Below are 10,023 nucleotides of genomic sequence, written 5' to 3'. Positions count from 1 at the left end.
TTTCTTTCTTTCTTTCTTTCTTTCTTTCTTTCTTTCTTTCTTTCTTTCTTCCTTTCTTTTTTCTTTCTTATTGTCATCAGCTTGGAAGTGTTCTGACTCAGACTTTGGCAGCTTAATTTTGAAGTTTTATTTTTAATTTCTTGAAATAAAAATAATATTTTTATTATTCAATGTTTTGAATGAAAATAACATTCTAGAATTTAACATTATTTAATATATTTTTCTAAAATAAGCAGTCCCATTTTATATACCTACAAAAGTAAACAGATGCATGACGGTTCATAAGGAAGAATTGTGTTATTTATTAAGTATTTGTAGATGATTCCTGTAGGGACATTCTTAGGGGCCCCATGGGTGACTCAGTCAATTAACCATCCAAGTTCAGCTCAGGTCATCAACTGCATCGGGCTCTCTACTGTCAGCACAAAGCCCACTTGGATCTTCTCTCTGCCCCTTTCTCTGCCCCTCCCCCCTCTCAAAAATAAACATTTTTTAAAGACAATATTTACCTTTATATTGCACAGTGTTTTCTCTATGAGGAGATTCTGATATCAGTAACTGTCTGGGCTCAGTATTTTTTCTGAAGAATGTGGTTTTAGAAACTGATTCCCATAACTGACATATTTTTCTTTTGCTTATTGTTAGCATGTCTAATATCTAGCCAAGAGTTTGGGACATAATAATGTTTATCTTATTTTGTGCTCCTCTTTTTTATTTGCTTAATTTGAAAATATTTTAATTTTATCTTGCTGTATATACAAATCATTACACCAGCTTTGGAACAAATTGGGTTCGAAATGAATATAAATGAGTAATTTAAATCTATTTAGGATGTGTTAACAAAATAACAAAATTAAATAAAATACATAATAGTGGGAAGTAAACAGACAAAAATGCTCTCTGTAATCAGTCAGTTTTTTATTGAATTTCTTTTAACGTTTATTTATTTTTGAGACAGAGAGAGACAGAGCATGAACGGGGGAGGGTCAGAGAGAAAGGGAGACACAGAATCCGAAACAGGCTCCAGGCTCTGAGCTGTCAGCACGGAGCCCGACGCCGGGCTCGAACTCACAGACCACAGAGATCATGACCTGAGCCGAAGTCAGACGCTCAACCGACTGAGCCACTCAGGCACCCCGAGTAATCAGTGGGGTTTGAAATGGATTTTGATGTGTTTGAAGGACCCACAATGGTAAAGGTATGTAAAAACCCTTCAAAAAAAAAAAAAGCAATTACAGGAGTAAAGATGGGCATAAGCAAGTTGTGGTCAGAAGACAACAAGAAGTTTGATGGGGTTCAGAGAAGATAGGGTTCCAAATCAGCAGAGAACATCCAGAGCAGAGTGGAGAAGGCAGCACACAAACCGAAGATGACAACTAGGAGTTAGTTAAGTGCAGAAAGAGTGAATATGAAAATAGCATGTTCCCCAAGGACAGAGACAAGTTCAGAGCTAATGAGCTCAGTTAAGCCTGAATGAGAAACTAGGGTTCCGCTTGCATTCGGGCCAGTGTAAGTCCATAAGGAGCCAGCTGGGATAGCAGGTTTCAAATCCGAGGATTGGAGTTGGTGTCCGGAGAAGACATAAGACATGAACAGATACAGAGGCAGGGGCATGTCAGAGTGACATCTAATACTTGAAACTGGACGTTAAAATTTGAGTAATAAATGGAATTTAGACCACAACAGCAAAAAGGAACAAAACCTCAGCATCTGATAGAAATATATATAAACATTAGACAGTACAAATAAATGGCTTTCTAGTCGAGGGGCTTAACACATACATTCTGTGCTGTGCCACTGGACAGATTATTCCAGGTGTTAGAAGCCTTTGGATAGGGCCTGGGAGCTCTAGTAAACAGAAGCCATGCAGATTTGCAGATTAGGACAGAGTTAAGTTTCGTATTCAGCAATGAGGCCACAACATAGAAATGGCTTTCCTTTTTATTAGCAAGCAAAGATAATTGTGTCAGTATTTTCTCCTCACTCTTATCTATTGCCATCTACCATAACTGGCTATATTTCTATCTGTGTAAAGCACGCAGTCTCTTCCTTTTCATCGCTCAGGTTAATCTTCCTAAAGGGTCCTTTCTTTCTCAGCCTTTCCTATTTTCAAGAGTGTACAATAGTATTTTATTTTCCATGAGGTAAAAAGCACTTGACTGTTTTTGCCTTCATTCAAAGACCACCCACTGGCTACCAAAGACTCCTATCCTTTGTTCCCCAGGAGAGAGGTGGTGCTGATGTTCACCCTTCCGAACACATTCTTTCCTCTTCAATGACCTACGGATTCAGTATTTCTGTCACCACCTGTAGTTTGTAATTTTATGAATTTAATCATTATTTAACTTATTTTATCTTCGAATGTTTCGTTTTCCCGGCACGGTTTTAACTGTTTAAGGACAAGTTCCCAGATCACTATACACTCAGCAGAAGCTCAGTAAACGCCTGGTCAAGTAGACTTTGCCAATCGACTGGAAAGACTTGATTAATTTGCAAAGTTTTATTTTCTATGCTGTGTTTCATATAATTTTTCTCTCAGATACAACTAGTGATTTGGTCTCCTAGCAATTTCTCTAAAATGTTAAAACCTTTCTGCTCTCACTTTCTATGTCAATTTAGTTTCTTGCCAACCTCTTCTACTTGGGCAAAACTTCTCATGCTATTTTGTAAAATTAAGGACGGAGTAAGGTTTTAAACTGAAGTCATGTTTGAACATTTCGGAATGACAAGGGAGAGAGTTACACCCTGGAATAATCTTAGGGGGCAACAGTGAGCAGACTTTTCTCTCAAGAAACACCCAGAAATCTCTTCCCCACTTTGTCCTTCCATCCCCTGACTGTAAAGTGAGACTATGGCTGTGAAATAAAGTGTGGCACCATTACATGATTCGCAGGCTTGGATTGCACAGGTCCATCAGTATCCAGGTGTTTGAGAGAAAGTAAAACCAAGGGACCAAAGAGGAATGTGTCAAGATCATTTAACAACTCTATCGGTGTTAATATTATTGTCTCTGTTGATTTTAGCATCAAACTGACTTATCTCTCTCCTCTGAGTCTTTCACTGGCAAATGGTAAATGTCAAAATCTCTAGGTGATGAATGAAGAAGAAAAACATAAGACCAATAGTTAGTAGATGCTGCAGTATAGGGAATGTGTGTGTTCTTTTCCTTTTATTGCTAAGCCAGAGAGAAATCTCAGTAATACACTGCTGGGTTTTTTTTTAACCTCTTGTATATAACACGAATGATAACACTATGAAAACCGTATCAAGGCTTGGTCTCCAATGAACTTACTACACTGAAAAAAATGTAGTTTTTTATATCACTGCACACAATCAAAAGGCCCAGTAGATGTTCAATGATACGAGACTCCATAGATCATTCTAGCAGTGACTACCAAAATACATAGATACTTTATTACTTTAGTTTTTTTTCCCAAAAAGTCTATATAGCATATAGCCTTCTGCATAAATTCAATGCAGGAAACAAAGTCAGCAACCACTAGGTTAAATTCCCTTTCAAAAGGAATACACACACATACACACACACGATGTAAATTCTTATTTTTGCTTTAAGGAAATTTTAATGTGATCTCTTTGTTTTGTTTTGTTTTGTTTTGTTTTTTTTTTTTTTTGCCCAGATAAATATAAACCCTGGGCACCAGCATTCACGTGTGTGGATTTGTGTGTGTGTGTGTGTGCATGTGTGTGTGTGTGTGTGTGTCATCAAGATCATGGTAAACTTGAATTTTGGGTACTTTACTAATTAATTACACCCCAATTATCAGGTGTTCCCTTATCCTCATAGCCTGTCTCTATCCAGCTCATTCAAATCCCTATGCAAACATCACCCCCTTCACTTCTATTTTTCAATATTATCACACTCACCATTTCAGGATGTTTGTTTTTAGTTTTCATAAAAATTGCTTGGGTCGCGTGGGTGTCTCAGTCCATGGAGCATCCAACTCTTGATTTCTGCTCAGGTCATGATTTCACGTCTTGGGATGGAGACCCATGCCATCCTTAGCCTGCTAAGGATACTCTCTCTCCCTCTCCCTCTGCCCCTCCCTCACATGCACATGTACATGTGTGCTCTCTCTCTCTCTCAAAAAAAAGAAAAGGAAAGGAAAGGAAAGGAAAGGAAAGGAAAGGAAAGGAAAGAGAAGAGAAGAGAGAAAAGAAAAGAAAAAAAAGAAAAGAAAAGAAAAGAAAAAAGAAAAAGCACTTAAAAAAATAAAAATTGCCTAACGGGGATGGGAGTTTTACTTCACGCACATTTACCCTTTCCCTTTTATTTTTTTTTTTAATTTCTTTTCAACGTTTATTTATTTTTGGGACAGAGAGAGACAGAGCATGAACAGGGGAGGGGCAGAGAGAGAGAGGGAGACACAGAATCGGAAACAAGCTCCAGGCTCTGAGCCATCAGCCCAGAGCCTGACGCAGGGCTCGAACTCAGGGACCGCAAGATCATGACCTGGCTGAAGTCGGACGCTTAACCGACTGCGCCACCCAGGCGCCCCTACCCTTTCCTCTTTAGACACTCTCCTCTTTGTTGGTCTCTCCTGTGAAGCCAAGTTTAGCTCTTCTTCTCTTCTGGCCCTTCCTCTGACCTGTGATTGTCTCTACCAGCCCCTCCTTCTTCTCCACTGAAAGCAAAGCCCTTTGCCTTAAATGCCCTGAGCATTAGACCAAAACCCAGGACAGAGAAACTCCTTTCTACCCCGGAGTGGGCCTATGAGCAAATACAATCCCCAGGCCACAAACTCAAGTATGCAAAAAAAAAAAAAAAAAAAAAAAAAAAAAAATTCCTTTTCCTTCTCTTTGTGTCTTATAAACCACTGTAAGTTCACCATTGTGCCCTAGGCTTCCATCTGAAAGAAATACACATGTCCATCATGCCAAAGGTGTTCCTTTCGTCTAGATTATCCTACAAGTCAAAACAAAGGTTTTTCTTTCGTCTGGGTTATCCACAGGATTATTACCACATTAGCGAGGCAGTTGTGTGTCACGGAGATGTCCCTGATTTCTGTCCCAGTAACTGTTCAAGTTTAGTGATGCTCTGCTATGAGTAAAAGAAATTGGTGACTGGCGCTATAACCCTGTCTGCCTAGATGCATTGGGTAGCTGCTCCTGTCTGGTAGTTAACACATACTTCGTGCCTCCGGCAGAAACCTGACCTCAAGATGTGTTACTCAGGGACACACAGATATCTCTACCCTTCTCCTCAGGGCAGGACAATCTTTTTCAGTCTGGGGAAGAAGCTTGAGTCACTCACCGATCCTCCTGTTTCTTCATAGACTCAGTTTCTACTGAGGATTCCTCTTTTCTCACTTAGGCAAACTTAAATTCCCTGGAGAATTTAAATTTTAGAAAATTGAAGCCAGAAAAAGTTGGAGACACATAATTGAGGGAAGCTAAGTGAAAACTGACGCCTGTCTGTGTGGAAAAAGGAAGCAAGGATGAGGAATTAAAAATACAAATTAGTATCTCAAAATAGAATCTATCCAGAAAAAAATATTATTGATAAAGGTGGGTTGTTCGCCACAATCAAAGAAACCCTGGCACTGCGTGATAAAAGAATATTATTTTCTCCATATCATTATGAATTCACTGTAATTATCCATGACCATCTTTCAGCAATCCTAGTTACTCATAACTGTAACATGCCAATTTAAAATATCAGTCATACCGATATACCCCATAAACAATGAGCTCCTTGAGAGTAAAAATCATATTATTTAATTATTAAATTATAAACATTTCTTTTAGGTCTGCCATATAATAATTTAATAATAATTTGTTGAATAGATGGATGATGGATGAGTTAAATTTAGAAGTTTAACACACAGATACACACATACATACACATTTGCACACACACAATTATTAGAAATCTATAAAGTGCCTATCATATAGCAGACTCATTTTTTCCTTCTCTATTTACTACCTTGAACTCTGCATGAAATGTGCATAACTATTACAAGACGATGGTGGCAATTGTTCAAAGCTTAATTGGCCCAGTGGTAAGGCTGTTCTAGAGACTGTTAGAAATGTACTCACAATTAGTTTCCCCATTTGTCCCAAATCTGCTTATATAAATGCAGTTTCATTCTCAGCCTTTGAAAGGTTAGATAGCCAAAGTCATTAAAACATTAAAACAAAAGTATTAGACATCAAACATGTCCAAGAGCATGATTTTGTAATCACATAGATTACCATCTAATGCAATTAATTTCATCAATAATATGAACAAAGCATATTTTGGAATTATCATCTGATTGTCTATTTTCTTTTTTTTTTTTTCAACGTTTATTTATTTTGGGGACAGAGAGAGACAGAGCATGAACGGGGGAGGGGCAGAGAGAGAGGGAGACACAGAATCGGAAACAGGCTCCAGGCTCCGAGCCATCAGCCCAGAGCCCGACGCGGGGCTCGAACTCACAGAATGCGAGATCGTGACCTGGCTGAAGTCGGACGCTTAACCGACTGCGCCACCCAGGCGCCCCTGATTGTCTATTTTCAATGGTAGGTGTAACTGGGACTGAAAATCTTTTTACGTAGTTTATAGGGGTTTAAATCATCAGCCAATTGAAGTAAAACTTTAAACTTATGAGACGAAAACATACATTCACCAAAAAAAACCTGCACATGAATATTTATAGAACCATTACTTGTAACAGCCAAAATCAGGAAATATCAGGAAAATCAAATGTTTTTCAACAGATGGATGATTGAGCAAGTTGTGGTACATCCACACCAGGAAATACTACTCACCAATAAAAAGGAAGAGACTATTGAGGCATGCAACAACTTAGGTCTTCAGAGAACTATGTTGAATGAAAAAAGTCAGTCCCAAAGAGTAACATATTGGATGATTCCATTTATATAACATGTCCAAATGACAAAATTTAGAAATGGAGTATAGATTGGTGGTTGCAGGGAGTTAAGGATCATACAGATTGAGGATTGCACAGAGCTTGTAAAATTCAACACTTGGATTTTGTGGTGATGAAACCCTTTAGTATCTTGACTATAGTAGTAGATACATGAACCTACACATGTGATAAAATTGCATCACACGGACATATGTACACATACACACAAACATACACAAATGTGTATAAGCAAAATTGAGTAAGATTGGTTGACTGTATCAGTGTAAATGTCCTAGTTGAAATATTATAATTTTATAATATATAACCATTGGGAGAAATGGGTTAAAAAGTATATGAAACCTCTCTGTATTATTTCCTACAACTGCAGGTGAGTCTGTAATTATGTCAATAAAATCTCAATAAAAGTATAATTCTTAAAAATTAGTCACTGTAATCCAAGAATAAAATGCAATAGGAAATGATGATTGTAAAAACTATTAATTTTATATACAAAACTATTACTTATCACTTTAAAATAGTTAAATAGAGAAATAGAGTGACGATACAATTATTAACAGTGTGTATGTGAAATAATTTAAGAAAATGCTTTTGGGGGCGCCTGGGTGGCGCAGTCGGTTAAGCGTCCGACTTCAGCCAGGTCACGATCTCCCGGTCCGTGAGTTCGAGCCCCGCGTCGGGCTCTGGGCTGATGGCTCGGAGCCTGGAGCCTGTTTCCGATTCTGTGTCTCCCTCTCTCTCTGCCCCTCGCCCATTCATGCTCTGTCTCTCTCTGTCCCAAAAATAAATAAACGTTGAAAAAAAAAATTAAAAAAAAAAAAGAAAATGCTTTTGTGGGGGCACCTGGCTGGCTTAGTCAATAGAGTATGTGAGTCTTGATCTCAAGGTCTTGAGTTTGAGTCCCACTTTGGGTGTACAGGTTACTAAAATTTAAAAAAAAAAATTCTTTGTGTCTCAATAATTATTTGTAAAAGAAATCAGTGGTGAGCAAGAAAAACCTAGAAATTAGATGATTGCAAATCTTCTCAAAATGGTTTTACTATTTTACCATAATAATAAACAGATCTATATGAATTAGATTGTTATTTAATTAAATTTAGCCCATGAGTTAAGACAAGAAAAAAGAATGCCAAAATTATGCATGGCAGCATCTATGATCAAACTTTTTCAGTATAGACATAATAAAGGCTATAAAAAACATAGAAAAAAGAAGAAAGTGTTTGAGAAAATTAGTCTGTCCCCATAATACCATGCTTTGTAGTTGATATCTCTTGAAGTAAAAAATATTCATTAAGGGCACCTGCGTATCTCAGTCAGTTAAACATCTGACTCTTGATTTTGGCTCAGGTCATGATCTTGGCTCAGGTCATGATCTCATGGTCATGAGATAGAGTCCTGCATCAGAGGCATGGAAACTCTTTATGATTCTCTCCCTCCCTCTTCCTCTGCCCCTCCCCTGCTCTCTCTCAATCTCTCTCTCTCTCTCTCTTTAAAAGAAAAAAGAAGTAAAAAAAATATTTATTAAACTGACCACACACACACACACACACACACACACACACACAAATGTATCATTTGAAAATGCCAAGAAATTCATGTTTCTACTCTGTAATATCAAATTTAATATTTGGCTGCTGAAAGTTAAAATAAACCTGCAATGAAAATTTTTTAGATGCAGGTATTTGGGAATTTGGAAGGCAAAAATTTTATTAATCCCATGAGGATCATTATATCTTGGTTACTAATCTTAATTAGTTCAGAGGTGAATAAAAACCTACCACAATGATTTTGCCTGTGCCTATAATGTGCAAGCCACTTTATATGGCCGTGGTTCTTAATCTAGAATGTGTATACAAATAACATCATGATTTTGTCAAAATGCAGATTCTGTTTTAGTATGTTCAGGGTGGGCCAGGGATTAGGCATTTGTTTTCTTTTTTTTTAAGGTTTTATTTTATTTTATTTTATTTTTAATTTTTTTTTTCAACGTTTATTTATTTTTGGGACAGAGAGAGACAGAGCATGAACGGGGGAGGAGCAGAGAGAGAGGGAGACACAGAATCGGAAACAGGCTCCAGGCTCTGAGCCATCAGCCCAGAGCCTGATGCGGGGCTCGAACTCACAGACCGCGAGATCGTGACCTGGCTGAAGTCGGACGCTTAACCGACTGCGCCACCCAGGCGCCCCCAAGGTTTTATTTTTAAGTAATCTCTACGCCCAATGTGGGGCTAAAACTCACAACCCAAAAATCAAGGTCACATGCTCCACTGACTGAGCCAGCCAGGTAGCTTTTTCTAACAAGCTTTTGAGGAATGCTAGATATGCCTGTCTGGGCATACACTTTGAGTAGCAACGTTGTAGGAGATGCAAATTCTAAGCTGACATTTTCCCTTAAGTATTTTACAGATGTACAGGGGAGATAAAACATAAAAACATAAATGTTCAGTAAAGGCTGTCTCGGTAATTTAGTCTATACTGAAAAATATTGGTGGGAAGTAATATTGAATTAGATTTCTGGGTTCTATTGCCCCAGATTTTCTTCATGGATACTAATCCGTTGTGTTGCTTTACTAGGATTGATGCCAGTTAAGGCCAAAGGAAATACGCTTAATTAACATGATTATAGATTAATGAATTTTGCGATTTTTCAGAAAAGACAGAGAAAACACCAGAAAGTGAATTTCAATCATGCTAACCATTGAAAAACTTAGGAAAATACGAGATCAGTTTCTAAGAAAGGAGAGCCTGAGGGACACACTAATTCAGGGAAGCAAGATTTTGTTTTAAGACGGGGTGCAAGAAAAGGCTACGCTAATAAATAAAAGAAACGACAAATATAAAAAGAAATAAGCTTGGCTAACTTGAAAGTTGATACAACTAAACCTGAAACTTAAATAGGGAACTAGGTCAGGTCACTAGGAATAAATACAAGAAACGCTTATTACTTTGATGAAAGGACAAAGAAGGACAAAAGTAAATTTAAATACAACTTGCAACAATAAGAACAAGAAAACCAACTCAGAGGACAGAAAGCTAATAACAGAACTCAAGAAAAGTAAAAGATGGAAAACACTAACTATAGAAAAAATAAAACAACAATATTTCCATAAACAAAATCTGAGATAAAAAAGTT

The sequence above is a fragment of the Herpailurus yagouaroundi genome, unplaced genomic scaffold, assembly GCF_014898765.1.
Source record: "Herpailurus yagouaroundi ecotype Mexico unplaced genomic scaffold, PumYag 140, whole genome shotgun sequence".
Lineage (NCBI taxonomy): Eukaryota > Metazoa > Chordata > Mammalia > Carnivora > Felidae > Herpailurus > Herpailurus yagouaroundi.
The sequence above is the reverse complement of the archived record's forward strand: the minus strand, read 5'-3'. Positions refer to the sequence as shown.